The sequence below is a fragment of the Tamandua tetradactyla genome, chromosome 4 (assembly GCF_023851605.1).
Source record: "Tamandua tetradactyla isolate mTamTet1 chromosome 4, mTamTet1.pri, whole genome shotgun sequence".
Taxonomy (NCBI): domain Eukaryota; kingdom Metazoa; phylum Chordata; class Mammalia; order Pilosa; family Myrmecophagidae; genus Tamandua; species Tamandua tetradactyla.
Genome location: NC_135330.1, coordinates 114,413,533 through 114,432,135, shown reverse-complemented (window position 1 = coordinate 114,432,135; position 18,603 = coordinate 114,413,533). Strand labels below are relative to the sequence as shown.

Genomic DNA, 18,603 nt, shown 5'->3' with positions numbered 1-18,603 from the left:
TTCTAAGAAATGATGAATATGCAACTAAGTGATGATATTGTGAATTACCGATTATACATGTTGATGTTTTAGTTCATTTGTTAAGTTTTTTTAATTAATAAATAAATTTAAAAAAAATATGAGTGCCAAGGGGGTTCATGTTAAAGGGTTTTAAACAGGTGAGCAATTGCAATAATATCTGTGCTTTAGCAAGTTCGCCCTGTCCAAAATGTACAAGACTATAGGAGATGAACGTGGAGAAAAAGGAAGGAAATAATGAAGGCCAGACTGAGGAGTACTGAGGGAAAAAGACAGAAAAGAGGGAGGGATGCCAAAGATATTCAGAAGTTAGAACTGGCAGGCCTGGCCAAACGTGGGAGCCAAGGGGAGGAAGGATGGCTGCCAGGCCTGTGGGTTATGGCAGTGCATGGAAAGTCGTGCCAGTTCACTAGGATGGTGCAGGAGGAGGAACTGGTTCTGGGAAACGAGTGACAGCACACCCTAGGAAGTCGAGCTATGGTTTTGGAGCTTGGGCGAGATCTGACTTAAGAAAAAATGTCTGGAAAAAGTTCGGTAGCAGTCAACAACCATGAGTAGGCGAGAGCACCTCAGGAAGGTGTGTGGGACAGAGATGGTGGAGCAGAGATGTCAAAGGCTGCTGGGGCAGGCAACATTTCCACCATTTGGCATTGCAGAGACACCTGGTTTTCTGTGAGCCAACTGCACACACCACAGAAGACGGCTGGCTTGAGCTATTATGGGAGAACCTTGTCTGGGAGAGTAGCCCACTGGATGAGGAGACCAAGAAACAAGATGATCAAGGTGACCTGACTTTGAGGGGCTGGGAACGAAAAGACCAGGCCAGCTCTCCAATTCCAAGGGACCCAAAGGGCTCCCCGAAGAATCCTCAGATGTGTTCTATGAGAAAGCAAATGTGATGTAAATTTATTAAATAATAAAACTAAGTCTTAAGAACTAAAGTAAGGCTGTTTAAGTAACCAAAAGTAACTGAAAAGATATGGAAGTAAACAGACACTGTGAAGCATTCCCACTATACAGCAAGGCGAGGGGAGAGGAGGTCAAAAGGGCAAAGCTAGTGGTTATCATTAGAAAAATAAAACTGCTCCACATTGATATCACCCTCCAAAAGTTAAGACTTCTCAATAAATCCATTTACACAGGCATTATCTTATTGAATCCTTACAAATCTGAGGGATATACCATTATTTTCTTCATTTTAAAGGAAAGAAAACTGAGACCTGGGGTAGCCAAACACCCTGCCCACAGTGACAAAAGTCTTCTATCAACAGCAGAGCAGAGATTCAAACTCAAGTTGGTCAACTCTATGTACAGTGTGGCACTGCCACCACACAGCCAAAAGTGGGGCCGCTGCCAGACACCCTGCAATGTACAATCTGATTAACTTAGTAGAAACTGATGCCTGTCCTTAAAATCGCAAACGTTGCTTGTAGTCATTATGGCTGGGTGCTTTTGGACACATTACATTAACCAGACACTTCAAATATATATTGTGAGTAAAAATAGAGGTAAACAACCTGGACTGCCTTAACAAATTGGGTGTGGGGGACAAGTTAGGCTACATTCCTTAAGGGATTTAAAAAAGAAATAAAAGGTCTTCTCTCATCAGTATAACTAGATTAAACCTGTTTTAACGTAAGAACACTTGGGACAGAAAAGTGTTTTTTTTAAATAAAATATTTAAAACATACGCAATATCTTTAACATTTATGTAATTTATGAAGACTACCCACAGAACAAACATCCCAGAACCCACCACTAAAGTAAGAACATGACCCAAACCACAAAAACCCTCTGCCCCCAGCCCACAAAGGGTAATTCTTCCCTCAATTCAGATTATTTACTCATTTACTATGTTTGCAGTTGGCTTGCTTTTACCAGAACGTAACCCCATGGGGCAGGGGGTTTGGACTATTTTACTCACCAGTGTGACCCCAGCACCTAGGTCAGAAGCTGGCATGCAGTAAGGGTTCCATATAGTGTTAGCCAATGAAGGAAGATGAAACTCGGTGATAATAATTGCAGCAAACACTTAATTACACTGCTTATTCGTCAGTCCCTATTCAAGCCCTTTACACACACCAACTCATCCAATCCTCTCAACAGTTCCTATAACATGGGTTACCTCACCAGGCCCTTCTATGCAGATGAGGAAACTGAGGCACAATGCAGTCTTGTGACTTGATCAAGGCCATACTCATCACCACTATGAAAAACAAAAAGTATTCCTGTAGTTTTGACGTAACTGATGCCATAAGATTTTGGAAATTTCAGTCCTTTGAAGGATTGGTTACCACTGGAGTATTTGTAATCACCACAAAAGTGATGAAAATGCAACAAATATATAGATACAGAGTGTCTGTTCTGGATGCTAGGGATTCAGGAGTGAAGGAAATGGAGAAAAGTACCTGCCCCTCAGGCAGCATACATGTGAGTGGGGCTTAAAAAGTAAACAGGACAAGTAAAATGGTAACAAGTGCTGAGGAGTAAAATAAAGACTGTGAAAGAGGGTTATGAACTATCAGAGAGGGTGGAACTTTAGATAAGTAATTAAGGAAAGCCTCCCTGAGAAGGTGAGTTTTGAGTTAAGACCTGAAGGAAATGATAGAATTAGTCACAGAAGAGCTTTACGAAAAGAGAACAGCAAGAGTTCTCATGTGATTTTGGAGGTCCTGGCAGAGTCAAGGGGTCCTGTTGTTGTGTATTTAAAGATAGTAGGCATTAGATACTACTTTATGGTCTCCGAAGCTTGGCTTTTCATAGGTTTTTTTGGAGTGCTTTTCACCTTCCCATAGGAAAAATAATCAAAATCTTTTCCCATCTGGAAGTACAAACAAGCCATGTCCTTCTATAGAATCATCTGCTATGATGACAGAATGATGTACAATGATAGCTTTTTTCCCAGTTTTGGACTGGATGTCTGCGTGTGGCTTCTCACAGGGGAATATACTTTCTTCTGTTACAGAGCTCTTGAGAGTCTCTTCTAATTAAATAAGGTGGACTGAACACACACGTTTATCTCTGTTTCTTCCCATAAACTATGAAAGAGAGAGCCCAGTTGTAAAAAACAAGGATAGACAGAATAGGAGAGATGTCAATTTCACAATGCTTTCAAAGTTAGAAAAAATGGTAACTCACTTAGCAGTTGTGGAAAAAACTGAGACCTAAGGAAGCTGGAAAGAAGGCCCAGAAGGTGGCTGCTATGCACTGAAGAACCTAAAAGGCAGCCCTGTACTTGTAAAAGCAGGACGTGTCAGCAGAGTGAGCGTCTCCACACAGCCAGACCCCAATCCCCAGCCCAGCCCGGTCTTAGAGCAACCACTTGTGACCCCCTAACATACTAACACTTGGTAAAAAAAAAAAAAAAAAAGGAACCCGAAGGAAATGTAGGGAACAGAAGAAAATCCTGAAAGTTTACACGGGTGAAACAGGAGGGGATAAAGGTGGGATAACTATAACATCTGGAATGCCAAAACAAGCCCCTGGAAACCAAAAACCTGATATTTTGAGAACATACGGGAAAATTCACTAGAATATTAGAAAGTACAACCGAAGAAATATCTCAGGAACTAGAATAAACTCTCAAAGAGAGAAAATAGGAAAGAAAAGATGAGAATACCAGTTTAGGAGAGTCGAAGTTCAAACAATAGAACAACAAAGAATATGGAAGGGAGGAAGCAACCATAAAATAATTCAAGAACACTTCCTAGATATTTGGGCTATGCCCAGTCTAACTCTTTCACATTGGAAGGGGCTGTCAATTATATGGGATAGGGGGATGGAACTAATTAATGTTCTTAGAGAATCTGGCCCCTCTGTGTTTCAGGACTTATCTGGTCCAGGGACCTATCTGGAGGTTGTAGGTCTCTGGAAACTTACCCTAGTGCATGGAGGCTTTGTAGAATCTTAGAAAATGCCCTAGGTGTCCTTTAGGATTGGCAGGAATGGTTTAGGCTGGGGTTTGGCAAGTTATGATAGGTAGCAATGTCTAACTGAAGTTTGCGTAACAGTGACCTGTAGAGTAGGAGGTCTGTTTGGCTCTATTTGAAATCTTTCAGCCATTAATACCTTACTTGCACTTCTTTTCCTCCTTTTGGTTAGGATGGCATTGTTGATCCCACAGTGCTAGGGCTGGGCTCATCCCTGGGAGTCATCTCTCACGCCACCAGGGAGACTTTCACTCCTGGATAAGACTGGTTTCTTGATGATTGTATGACTATATAGCTTTATTGTGTGACCATGTGATTGGGAAAACCTTATGATTGACACTCCCTTTATCCACTGTATGGGCAGATGAGCAATAAAATAAAGACAAAATAAATAAATAAATAAATAAATAATAGAAGGGATAAGGGTATGGGATGTTTTGGGTGTTTTGATTTTATTTTGTTGGAGTAATTAAAATATTTTAAAATTGAAAAAAAAAGAACACTTCCTAGAACCACAGATCATAACTTTTAAGTTAAAAGAGTCTATCAAGTACAATTAGTTCTAAAGTCAGTTTTGAAAACGTGAATTTGTTCCTAAGCAACTGATATTTTAGGGAACTTGAGCATAATGAGCATTTCTTGATTGCCCATGCATAATTTTCAAGAAACACTAGGTGAACACAGAAAACTGCATGTCACCACATAGATAAATGCAAAACACAAACACATATATCTTAATCATATACCAGGTAGCTCATTTGTTCATGTTTGTTGTCCTACCAGGTCATGTTTACTATTTTTTACATTTGCATTTCTATATTAAAAAGCACTCATTTGGGTGGGCCACCGTGGCTCAACAGGCAGAGTTCTTGTCTGCCGTGCAGGAGATCCGGGTTTGATTCCCGGTGCCTGCCCATGCAAAAAAAAAAAGCACTCATCCAACATTCCAAACTTGTCTAAGCATCCTGGTTCAAAACTACCAAGCAGTGCATGCAAGAGGTAACCTTTAAGTATAGGAGAAGCTGTAGATAACTGCATCCATGAAAGAAGACAGAAGATGTGGTATCACCTGAGTGGTAGGCATAAAGGAGTATGCACTGTGGGCCATCAGAGAGAACACACAAAAGTCAGTCTATGGCTGTAACAACTTCAAGTGCTGCAAAGTCAATAAGAAGAAGCTCTATAGAAACAGAAGAAATGGACAGTGTTAACATACAGACGGGGGGCCAAAAATGGGACTAACCTTTCTCACAATCAAAAGAAAGCACCTTCTAGATTTATGAAAACCTTACATAGAAATCACCAAATCCTGCAGAAGTTGCTTCTTTTTTTAGTGCTAGTTAGTAAAGGTAGCAGTTTCAAATATCTCTATAATCTCCAAAGCCTTCAGCTGTCCGGCGAAGCAGAAAGCACAGGTGAGAAAGCTACAAAAGTATTTCCAGGAGTGATACAAAAGCTGATTGGAGAAGAGGGTTCTACATTGGATCAAATTTTCAATTTTGGCGAAACAGGTATCTATTATCAATGCACGCCAGATCTAAGTCTACTAACCCTGTTATATATACTGGGTGGACTGAGAAAATTCCGTTTCCAAGGATATCAAGGTCTAATTACATCAAAATAGAAAAAGCTCTAAGATCTACTTTTACTTTTTAAACAGAGCAGTAAAGTCTTCGATTACTTTGGAGTCACTATATCAAATTAGATCTTCCTATTATTTCTCACGTAGCTTCAAATAGTGGCCAAAATTATCCATATTCTCTTGGTAGCATGAGTCTATATGGCCGAGAAGGAAGCTGATTTCTCCTTTCAATCCCAATTAAAATGCCACTTCTAAACAATCTTTAAAAGCATCTATGCTGTTATTTTGGTCACTTTATGTGTGCATTTGCAATTTCAAAACTCAAAGTCTATTTATTTCCTGTTCAGTACTGATTTTTTAAATGCAGTTTTAAAGAGCAGTGGTCAGATTTTGAGCTTTGATGTCAGACCATAATTCAACTTCCCCAAAATCATTTCCGCCTATGCAAAATGGGAGTGATAATAGCTATTTCATTATGTTATGAGAATTAAATGGAATAAAACAAGGCAAAGACCTGGCATTTTCCACGGCAAGTAAGGAGAGCAAATCAGGTCATGATCTCCTGTTCTCAACTACTCAGGCCTCAGCCAGAACCGAGGTTAATCAAAAGGGATCGGCACGTTTCCCCACTCAACTTTTTAAAGTAGGCAGTTTCTTGAAAATGGCCTAGTATAGACAGCATCACTATAAATTATTTCCAAAAACAATTCTTTTCAAAGATGAAGATCACCTTTATGTAATTTGCTCCCCTTTTCCCTAACACAGAATTATTGTGAGAATTGATTTATAATTGATCTGGTGGCATTTTACAGGGTTCTAAGAGATCGTTTTGGTAAAAGGGCAACTCTAGTTTTGCTTGGATCTCTGTGAGATGAGGACTTGGCTCAGAGAATGACTTATGATAACGTCACTTTATAGCTTTAAAGAGAACTCCCTCTTTTTTTTCAATTACTTGACATCCCAAACTGTGCTGCCATCCCCGTGGCCTCCTTGACACAGGCCGTCTCTGCCATCTTGGCTTCTCCTAAAGGAAAATTTAAGGAGGAAGGCTCACAGTCAGTTTCTACATCTTTCCTTCTACTAGCAATTTTGGCACGTTTGTCGTTCCAGCAGGAAATCAAGTGGCCTCAACCCTACAGAAAGAAGGAGATACACTCTTTCCCAGTGTAGCTCCCTTCCACAAATACTTATTGCACAAATATTTATTACAGATATTTATTTCATAAATATTTTGTGCCTGCCTGTGCTGGTCTGAAAGGATGTACATCCCCTAGAAATGCCATGTTTTAATCTAAATCCCATTTCATAAAGGTAAAATAATCCCTACTCAATACTGTATGTTTGAAACAGTAATCAGTTCCTCTCTCTGGAGATGTGATTTAATCAAGAGTGGTTGTTAAACTGGACTAGGTGGCGACATGTCTCCACCCATTTGGGCAGGTCCTGATAAGTTTCTGGAGTCCTATAAAAGAGGAAACATTTTGGAGAATGAAAGAGATTCAGAAAGAGCAGAGAATGCTGTAGCACCACGAAGCAGAGTCCACCAGCCAGCAACTTTTGGAGATGAAGAAGGAAAATGTCTCCCAGGGAGCTTCAAGAAACAGGTAGCCAGGAGGGAAAGTTAACAGATGACACTGTGCTCACCATGTGCCCTTCCAGCCAAGGGAGAAACCATGACTGTGTTCACCATGTGCCTTCTCAGATGAGAGAGAAACCCTGAACTTCATCAGCCTTCTTGAGCCAAGGTATCTTTCACTGGATGCCTTAGATTGGACATTTCTATAGACTTGTTTTAACTGGGACATTTTCTCGGCCTTAGAACTGTAAACCAGCAACTCATTAAATTCCCCTTTTAAAAGCCATTCCATTTCTGGTATATTGCATTCCAGCAGCTAGCAAACTTGAAAGATTTTGGTGCCAGGGGTGGGGTGCTGCTGTGGTTTGCAAATACCAAACATGATCGAAAGGCTTTTTAAATGGATAAGGGGAAAAATCTGGAGGAGTTGTGAGGAGCTTGATAGAGAAGGCCTAGAATGTTTTGAAGAGAATCTTGATAGAAATATAGACTCTAAAGAGACCTCTGCCCAGGCTCTAGACAGAAATGAGACGTGTGTCATTACAGACTGAAAGAAAGGCAATCCTTGTTTTAAAATGGCAGATAATCTGGCAAAGTTGACTAGTGGCTTTGACTGGAAGGCAGATTTTAAAAGTCATGAACTTGGATATTTAGCAGAAGAGATCTCCAAATTAAATGTCAAAAGTGCAGCCTGGTTTCTCCTCGCAGCTTATAGTGAAATGTGATAGGAAAGAAATAAACAAGATAAACTTGGGTACAAAGAAACTAGAAATTGGTATTCTGGAAAATTCTGGGCTTCCAGGAAGGAAGACTCCAGAGAATAGTGCCCCACATGAGGTCTTGGCCAAATGTGGAACCAGTCAGCCATTTCAGAGAAGATCAGGATTGGACATGGAGCAATCCAGGAAGGATTTCTGGAAACTCCTTATGTCTGATGGGCATGATCCAAGGCTACTGCATAGAAAGCCAATGAGAGTGCTGTGGGATCTGTATAAACAGAGCCACTGCCAGTCTGGACCGGGGCGGGGGGTGTTCAGAGAAGGGACACATTGGAGGAAAAATAACTTCAGAGGCAAAACCATGGAGGCTGAGGTCTGCTGTCAAGAAGCCTTGGGCCAGGAGAGTGGACCTACCCAACCCCATGGAGAGGATGAGTTTGCCCTGAAGGCAGAGGATCAGCCTTCCACCTCGTTGCAATGGAAGAGTTATGCCACCTCAGGCCTTGAAAAGGGTGAAGCACACGCCCTGGGGTTTGGGAAAAGCCTGGCTGCCACCACATGGAGGGGTTGAGCGTGTGCCTGGCGATGGCAGAGAGCCAGGGTACAGCCCCAATTCTTGGAGAGGGTGGAGCTGAGAAAAAGGTGGTCTCCCCAATATCCCCCAAAGCTGCATTCAGAGAGAGGCAGGCCTCTGCATTGGCCTTTGGAAAGGGTGAGACTGCTACTTTCAAAACCCCAAAGACAAATGACTCAGACTTTGAAATCTAATGGACTTTGCCCTGTAGGTTTTCAAAACTGCTTGGATCTTGTGACCTCTGTGTTCCTTCCTCCCTATGGAAATGGACATATGTATCCTATGAACATTCCTCCTTTGTATGTTGGCAGCAAATAACTTGTTTCGAGTTTTTATAGGTCCAGAGACAGAGGATAATTTTGCCTTAGAACAGACTATGCCTGTAACTAACTTTGATAAGAGTCTGTACATTTCTAACTTTGAATTTCATATGTATTGCTACTGAAATTGTTTAAGGATTTCTGATATTGTTATGAAATTAATATATTTTTTATATGGGGAAAACATGTCTTTTTTAGGGTCCAGAGGGTGGAATGTGCTGGTTTGAAAGAATGTATGTCCCCTAGAAAAGCCATGTTTTAATCTAAATCCCATTTCATAAAGGCAGAATAATCCCTATTCAATACTGTATGTTTGAAACTGTAATCAGATCATCTCCCTGGATGATGAGATTTAGTCAAGAATGGTTGTTAAACTGGATTAGGTGATGACATGTCTCCACCCATCTGGGTGGGTCTTGATAAGTTTCTGGAGTCCTACAAAAGACGGAACATTTTGGAAATGAGAGTGATTCAGAGAGAGCAGAACAGAACAAAATAGCGGCGAGAAGCAGAGTCCACCAGCCAGCAAACTTTGGAGACAAAGAAGGAAAATGCCTTCCAGGGAGCTTCATGAAATAGGAAGCCATGAGAAGAAGCTAGCAGATGATGCTATGTTCACCATGTGCCCTTCCAGATGAGAGAAAAACTGACTATGTTTGCCATGTGCCCTTCCACTTGAAAGAGAAACCGTGAACTTCATCGGCCTTCTAGAACCAAGGTATCTTTCCCTGGATGCCTTAGATTGGACATTTCTATAGACTTGTTTTAACTGGAACATTTTCTTGGCCTTAGAACTATGAACTAGCAACTCATTAAACTCCCCCTTTTAAAAGCCATTCCATTTCTGGTATATTGCATTCCGGCAGCTAGCAAACTAGAACACTGCCATAGTACAAGTTGCCGGGCTTCTTTTGAAGAGTGAAGCTGGTTTTACTCTAAAAAGCTTCCCAAACCAGAGTACCAGCAGAACTTCATTAACAGTGGTTCTTCTCAGCAGTCGGAATGCAACTACCTAGAGTCTATCTTTATCACAGAGCACCAGAACAGAGATATCGGCTTTCAGATAAAAACTGCTTTCTCATTACAAATTGAAGTTCAAAGAGGAAAAAAAAAAAGCAAAACAAAACTTTAAACCAAATTTAACTAGAAGGGAATATGCACTGAGCAGGCATGCACCAGGCAATGTAATAAATACTCTACATATTAGATTGTTTAATTTTCAACTCAATCCTAATATCATTGCATATACTGATGAGCAAACTGAGCAAGATTGGCTTGTTCAAGGTCACACTGTTGGTAAATGGGAGACCTGGAGTTTGTACTCCATTATGTCTGATTTAAAAACTTCTTTCCAGCACACTTAATATTTCTTTAGGGCCTACACTGGGATAGGTGCTATAATACAGGAGAGGAGGCAGGTTTGCAAGCAATAATTAGAGGGCAAAGTAGTAAGTGTGACATCTCAGGTGTGACAAATGCCTTGGGTGCACAGGAGGAGAAACCAACTATAAGGGGAGGCAGGTGTTGGCCAGGAAATGTTTCAAAGTAATTCCATCCTAAGTTATATCTAGAAGGGTAGCCATGAGATCACTAGTTAGAGCAGAAAAAGAGGGGAGCGTTTCAAGGAAAATGAAGAGCATGTCCAAGACAGAGGCAAAACTAAGCATCTCAGGGGAAGGTACCCCCAAAAGTAAGAACATCTGAAATAACTAAAGAATGGTAGAACATAAAGGCAGAGAAGGAAGATTAGTGACCCTCCATCCCCAAAAGTCATGAAAACTGTCATTGTTAAGGAATCTGAAAGTTATACCGCAGATGGGTCATGAGCACTAGCCAATCAGAACATATGCTGGCTATAAACAGCCAGTTAAATCTCACTGGAGCAAACCAGTGAAATATCAACCCTGCCCATAGGAAATGGGGGCAGCCACTGTGGGGTTCTTTGCAGGGGAATGACCTGACCAGCTGTGTATTTTAGAAAGGTAATCCTGGGTATAGTGCAGAGGTTGAATTGGAAGGAGGTCAAAAGCAGAGACCAAGACAAGTTTTGTTAAGGGGGCTATGCTGGGAGAAAAAAAAAAAAGACGTAATTTTAAAGAAAGCAAGTACTCAAAATATAATCATTTTATATGAGCCTACAACCATAACAAATAAAGTGTGTGCATGCGTGTGTGTGTGTAAAACACAGAAGCCATTATGCAATAAAAATAATTCAGAGGGGCTCCTAGATTCCTCCCACACATATATATATGAGATGGCTCTGTAAACACTACATTATGATGGTCTCATTTAATCTATTTTACGGAGAAAAAAAGAGCAGATTTTATAAGACTCTGAGACCTTCCTTGTGATCATCTTACAGCAAATGCTCAAGATGCAATCTGGGGTGGGCCACGGTGGCTCAGCAGGTAAGAGTGTTTGCCTGCCATGCCTGAGGACCCGGGTTCGATTCCCGGTGCCTGCCCATGTAAAAAAAAAAAAAAAACAAGATGCAATCTGGCCCACGCTTCTCTTAGATTGTTCATATACACCAGTAAATCATTTACAAGCCCTTGAATGGCAATGAACACAAGTACAGCATGAAAACCCAAATTAAAAATCTTAAACAATAGCAAGATGTATATATAGAATTAAAAAGTTCATTATTATGAGATACAAGATATGAGAAGTTACTCTAGCCCCTAAAAGGTATCTGAGCTCTCAAAGTACAGGAGGTAGGCTCCATTTCCACATCAAAAAGTAGATATAAAAAATTTAGAAAGAGCCCCTGAAAGGACAAAAAAGAACTTACAAAGTTATAAAACAAGAGTAGAAAAGAACAAAGAACAGGGAAAGAAATGGACACAGTACATATGATTTCTCAAAATTATGGAATATTGGCAAAAAGTCCATGGAAATTTCTCTGAAAGTGCAGTAATGACCTAACATCTATAAATCAAATTCAAGCTGTTTGACACATGCCCACACCTCTCACATATCTGTATTCATCTTCCATCTATCCAGAATTAGAGAAACAGCAGCTCTAGCAACACTCGACTCTGAATTAAGTTAAAGTGGGTAAAGCCCACATAAAAAACACTACACACTCTGACTCAGATGGGTCAATGGATTTTAAATCAGATTAACTGCTGAATTTCATTAAGAGGTCTGTTTAAAGTGAGCAGGTCTCTCTTTTACAACGGCCTTTTTAAAGAAATGTCTAAATCCTGAATTGTCTGGCCTTTATTTGATTTGAGTATTTTATGCAAATTATATTTGCAAATTAATATTCATATGCTCCTAAAACAGAAGAGAAAAAGTTTGAAGCGATCCTTACATGCAGCCCAATCATAGTAATTGACAAAGAAAAATGCCAAAAGGGTAGATCAAGTCATGAAAGAAAAAAGGGTGAAAGAAATCAGTCATTTTCCATACTGCTTACTATACCCATGACTGAGTTATTTCACATGTATGTACAGAGATTTCATTTTCATATATTTAGGAATATATCTGCAAATTTAAAATGCTTAGCTATGACACAGGTTATTCGATGCCTGTTGAATTGCATTTTAGAGGAAATTATGTGTAATTAATTATCATGTTTTATAATCTCACATTTAGAAACAAAAGAAGCTAAGGAGTTATTTATAGTCCCACAAAATAATAAACACAAGCAGTGTGGGAAACACATACAATATTAAGTGAACAAAAAGGAAGATAGAGAATTGCACACATTCTGTGAGGACAGCTATAGAAAAGAATGTAATATCTGGCAGTCAGCCTTCAAGATGGCTTCTAACAATCTTTCTCCTGGCGGTCTCGCCTTTGTATGGTCCCCACCTACAGTGAACAGTGCTGAACTGTGGAAAAATGTTGCACAAATAAGTGTGTGTGTGGATTCCAAGACTAAGTTGCATGGCCCTTCTTTGCCTCGCCTTCTCTTTGATCACTCTCTCTGGGAGAGGCCAACTGTCATGCTCCCCTACGAAAAGTTTCAAGTGGCAGGGAACTCAGGCTTCCTGCCAACAACCAGTACTACTCGCCAGCCATAGGAGTGCGCCATCTTGGAAATGGACTGTGCAGTTCCAGTTCAGTCTTCAGATAATGGGAGCCTTAGGAGGGACCCTGAGCCAGAAACAGCCAGCTGAGCTACTCCCGAATTACTGATCCACAGAACTGAGTAAGGTAATAAATGCTAGTTGTGGTTTTAAGCCACTAGGTTTCAGAGTGACTTGTTACACAGCAGTAGAGAACAATATACTATATATATTTAAAGAGGAACATGCGAAAAATAATAATCATAATTTTATTACAGTATGACTATAGTATAAGATTGGGGGTGATCTCTTTAACTTGCTGAACTTTCATCACTCCTTTTTTAAAAAGCATATTTGGTGCATGTATCTCTAATTGCTCCCACCATTTCCTTTAGAGAAATTTTAGCTAAGCCATTGATCCAACAAATGTCTGCCTTATCTCAGTACCTGCCACCTCTGTGGCATTTCACTCTTTTTTGTGTATATTTAATATCTACCATGAGAGCTTTCGACTGACTATATGGGACTGGTATCAATTTTTTTATTTTCTCAGTGCTCTCGTTACAAAGCTACCTAGGTACGCTCAGGGAAAACTGATGCTAGCAACTCTTTACTTCTGAGACATGGACAAGTCCAGTCAGGGAAATCTGACTCGGGTCTAAAATATCTGAAATGATTTCCTCAAAAAAAAAAAAGAAAAGAAAAAAGACTCCATATAGGCAGGGAAAGAAACAGAAAACAAGAACTGAAAAATTCTGATCAGTTAAACAGAACCTATGCTAGAGGTCCAGAATAAGTTGAACTGAATGTCAAAGAACAGATAGAGAAAAAGGCCATCCAGCAAGAAAATCCTAGGTAAAAGTGCAAACAATCTCCAGAATAAACTAATTAAAGAAATCAAATGCCTAGAGGCCAGCAAAAAATAAGGAATCACACTAAGAAAATCAAAGATAGGGTTCAGTCAAAGGAACAAACGAACAATTCAAAATGAGATAACAGAAGTTGAAACAACTAATTCAGGATGTTGGAACAGATACGGAAATCTCATTAAAAATCAAATCAACAAGTTGAGGGAGGATATAAAGAAGGCATTGAGTGAATAAAACAAAGAAATTAAAAGTTTGAAAAAATTAATCACAGAACTTATGGGAATGAAAGGCATGTTAGAAGAGATGAAAAAAAAAACAATGGAAACTTAACAACAATAGATTTGAAGAGGAAGAAGAAAGGATTAGTGAACTAGAGGACTGGAAATCTGAAATCCAACACACAAAAGAAAATATAAGGAAAAGAATGGGAAAATATAAGCAGTGTCTCAGGGAACTGAATGACAACATGAAGCGCATGAATATATGTGTTGTGGGTGTCCCAGAAGGAGAAGAGAAGGGGAAAGGAGGAGAAAGACTAATGGAGGAAACAGTCACTGAAAATTTCCCATCTCTTATGAAAGACATAAAATTACAGATCCAACAAGTACAGCATACCCCAAACATAACAGATCCAAATAGACATATTCCAAGACACTTACTAATAAGACTGTCAGAAGTCAAAAAGAGAGAGAATTTTGAAAGCAGCAAGAGAAAAGCAATCCTTCACATAGAAGAGAAGCCAATAAGACTATGTGTGGTTTTCTCAGCAGAAACCATGGAGGTGAGAAAGCAGTGGTATGATATGTTTCAGATTCTAAAAGAGAAGAACTGCCAACCAAGAATTCTATATTCAGCAAAAATGTCCCTCAAAAACGAGGGGAAGATTAAAACACTTTCAGACAAGCAATCACTGAGAGAATTTGTGACCAAGAGAACGGCTCTGCAAGAAATACTAAAGGGATCACTACAGGCGGATTGGAAAAGGCAGAAGAGAGAGGTCTGGAGAAGAGTATAGAAATGAAGACTATCAGTAAAGATAAAAAGAGAAAAAAATTAGATATGACATATAAAATCCAAACAGCAAAATGGTAGAAGAAAGTACTGCCTTTACAGTACTAACATTAAATGTTAATGGATTAAACTCCCCAATCAAAAGACATAGATAGGTAGAATGGATTAAAAAACAGGACTTATCTATATGCTGTCTACAGGAGACTTATTTTAGACCCAAAGACAAAAATAGGCTGAAAGTGAAAGATTAGGAAAAGATATTTCATGCAAACAACAATCAGAAAAGAGCAGGAGTAGCCATACTAATATCAGACAGATTAGACTTCAAATATAAGACAATTAAAAGAGACAAAGAAGGACATTATGCATTAATAAAAGGAACAATTCAGTGAGAAGACATAACAATCATTAATATCAATGAACCAAGGCATTGCTCCAAAATACATGAAGTATACACTGACAGCACTAAAGGGAGAAATAGACGCCTCTACCGTAATAATTGGAGGCTTCTATTCCCCACTCTTATCAATGGATAGAACATCTAGACAAGAGGATCAATAAAGAAACAGAGAATTTGAATAATACAATAAATGAACTAGACTTAACAGATATTTACAGAACACCCCTGTACAGAAGGATACACATTTTTCCCAAGTGCTCACGGATCATTCTCAAGTACAGACCATATGCTGGGTCACAAAGCAAGCCTCAATAAATTAAAAAAGATTGAAATAATACTAAAAACACTTTCTTGGATCATAAAGGAATGAAGTTGTAAATCTATGACAGGCAGACAGCCCAAAAATTCACAAATACATGGAGGCTAAACAACTGACTCTTAAACAACCAGTGGGTCAAGGAGGAAATTATAAGAGAAATCAGGAAATATCTCAAGGCAAATGAAAATGAAAATACAACATATCAAAATTTATGAGATGCAGCAAAGGCAATGCTGAGAGGGAAATCAATTGTCTTAAATGCTTATATTAAAAAAGAAGAGCAAAAATTGAGAAATTAACTGTTCACTTGGAAAACCTAGAGAAAGAACAGCAAACTAACCCCAAAGCAAACAAAAGGAAAGAAATAACAAAGATTAGAGCAGAAATAAATGAAACTGAAAACATGAAATTGAGAAAATCAACAAAACAAGAAGTTAGTTCTTAGAGAAAATCAATAAAATTGATAGACACTTAGCTAGGTTGACAAAAAGAAAGAGAGAGGATGCAAATAAAATCAGAAATGGAAGAGGAGACATAACCACTGACCCCACAGAAATAAAGGAGGTAATGAGAGGATACTATGAGCAACTATATGCTAATGAACCAGACAACATAGATGAAATGGACAACTTCCTAGAAAGGCATGAACAACCAATACTGACTTGAGAAGAAATAGCCGACCTCAACAAACCAATCCAAGTAAAGAGATTGAATCAGTCATCAAGAAGCTCCCAAAATAGAAAAGCCCAGGACCAGATGGCTTCATGTGTGAATTCTACCAAGCATTCAAAGAATTAGTACCAATCCTGCTCAAACTCTTCAAAAAAACTGAAGAGGAGGGAAAGTTAACTATCTCACTCTATGAAGCCAACATGACCCTCATACCAAAGCCAGACAAAGATACCATGAAAAAAGAAAATTACAGACCAATCTCTCTAATGAATGTAGATGCAAAAATCCTTCAACAAAATACCTGCAAATGGAATCCAGCAGCACATTAAAAGAACTATACACCATGACCAAGTGGGATTTATTCCAGGTATGCAAGGATGGTTCAATATATGTAAACAATTAACGTAATATACCATATCAACAAATCAAAGCAGAAAAACCACATGAACATCTTGATTGATACAGAAAAAGCATCTGACAAAATTCAACATCCTTTCTTGATGAAAACACTTCAAAGGATAGAAATAGAAGGGAACTTCCTCAACATGATAAAGGGAATATATGAAAAACCCACAGCTAACATCATCCTCAATGGTGAAAGACTGAACGCTTTCCCCTTAAGATCAGGAACAAGACAAGGATGTCCACTGTCACCACTGTTATTCAACATTGTGCTGGAAGTTCTAGGCAGAGCAATTAGTCAAGAAAAAGAAATAAAAGGCATCCAAATTGGAAAAGAAGAAGTAAAGCTCTCATTGTTTGGAGATGATATGATACTATACATTGAAACTCCCCAAAAACCCACAGCAAAACTATTAGAGCTAATAAGTGAGTACAGCAAAGTGACAAGATAAAAGATCAATACCCCAAAATTAGTAACATTTCTAAACACTAGTAATGAGCAATCTGGGGGGGAAGTCAAGAAAAAAAATTCCATTTACAATAGCAACTAAAAGAATAAAATATTTAGGAAAACATTTAACTAAGGATACAAAAGACCTACATACAGAAAACTACAAGGAATTGCTAAAAGAAATCACAGGAGACCTAAATAAATGGAAGGGCATATCATGTTCATGGATTGGAAGACTAAGTATAGTTAAGATGTCCATTCTACCCAAATTGATTTATAGATTCAATGCAATTCCAATCAAAATCCCAACAACTTACTTTGCAGAAATAGAAAAACCAATAACCAAATATATTTGGAAGGGCAGGGTACCCCAAATAGCTAAAAATATCTTGAGAAAGAAAAATGAAGTGGGAGGTCTTACATTACCTGACTTTAAAGCATATTACAAAGGTACAGTGGTCAAAACAGCCTAGTACTGGCAAAAAGATAGATATATTGACCAATGGAATTGAAAAGAGTGTTCAGATTTTGACCCTTCGTCTATGATAAGGTGGTTAAACCAACTCACCTGGGACAGAGCAGCCTCTTCAATAAATGGTGTTTGGAGAACTGGATATTCATATGCAAAAGTATGAAAGAGGATCCATATCTCACACCTTATACAAAAACTAACTCAAAACTACCCCAAGTGGAGAATTTTTGATATTCTCACAAGCAGTGGGGACAACCAATGCAATAAGCTGAGCCCCCAATCTTGGGGTTTGTTCATAAGAAACCTAACCCACAAAGGATAGGCTAAACCTACTTAAAATCAGGTCTAAGAGTCACCCCCAAGAGAACCTCTTCTGTTGCTCAGATGTGGCTTCTCTCTCTCAGCCAACACGACAAGCAAACTCACTGCCCTACCCCCTCTATGTGGGACATGACTCCCAGGCGTGTGGACCTTCCTGGCAATGTGGGACAGAAATCCTAGAATGAGCTGGGACTCAACATCAAGGGATTGAGAAAACCTTCTCAACCAAAAGGGGGAAGAGTGAAATGAGACAAAATAAAGTGTGAATGGCTGAGAGATTCCAAAAAGAGTTGAGAGGTTATCCTGGAGGTTATTCTTACACATTAAATAGATATCATCTGTTTAGTTAAGGTGTAACGGAGAGGCTGGAGGGAACTGCCTGAAAATGTAGAGCAGTGCTCCAGTAGCCATGTTTCTTGAAGATGATTGTATAATGATATAGCTTTTGCAATGTGACTGTGTGGTTCTGAAAACCTTGTGTCTGATGCTCCTATTATCTACCTTACTGACAGCTGAGTAGAACATATGAATTAAAAATAAATAAATAATAGGTGGAACAAATGTTAAAATAAATGTAGTAATTAGGTCTAAGACCATAAAACAGTTAGAGGAAAATGTAGGGAGATATCTTATGAATCTTACAATTGGAGGCAGTTTTATGGACCTTAAACCTAAAGCAAGAGCACTGAAGAAGGAAATAAATAAATGGGAACTCCTCAAAATTAAACACTTTTGTGCATCAAAGAACTTCATCAAGAAAGTAGAAAGACAGCCTACACAATGGGAATCAATATTTGGAAACGACATATCAGATAAAGGTCTAGTATCCAGAATTTATAATGAGATTGTTCAACTCAACAACAAAAAGACAGCCAACCCAATTACAAAATGGGAAAAAGACTTGAATAGACACCTCTCAGAGGAGGAAATACAAATGGCCAAAAGGCACATG

General features: G+C 39.0%; 1 protein-coding gene across 5 annotated transcripts in view; it reads right to left on the bottom strand.

Annotated features, from left to right (window-relative positions):
* Positions 1 to 18,603, bottom strand: part of TSC22D1 (TSC22 domain family member 1) — a 129,984-nt gene that overhangs the window by 18,027 nt on the left and 93,354 nt on the right. The gene's annotated exons all lie outside the window — the stretch shown is intronic.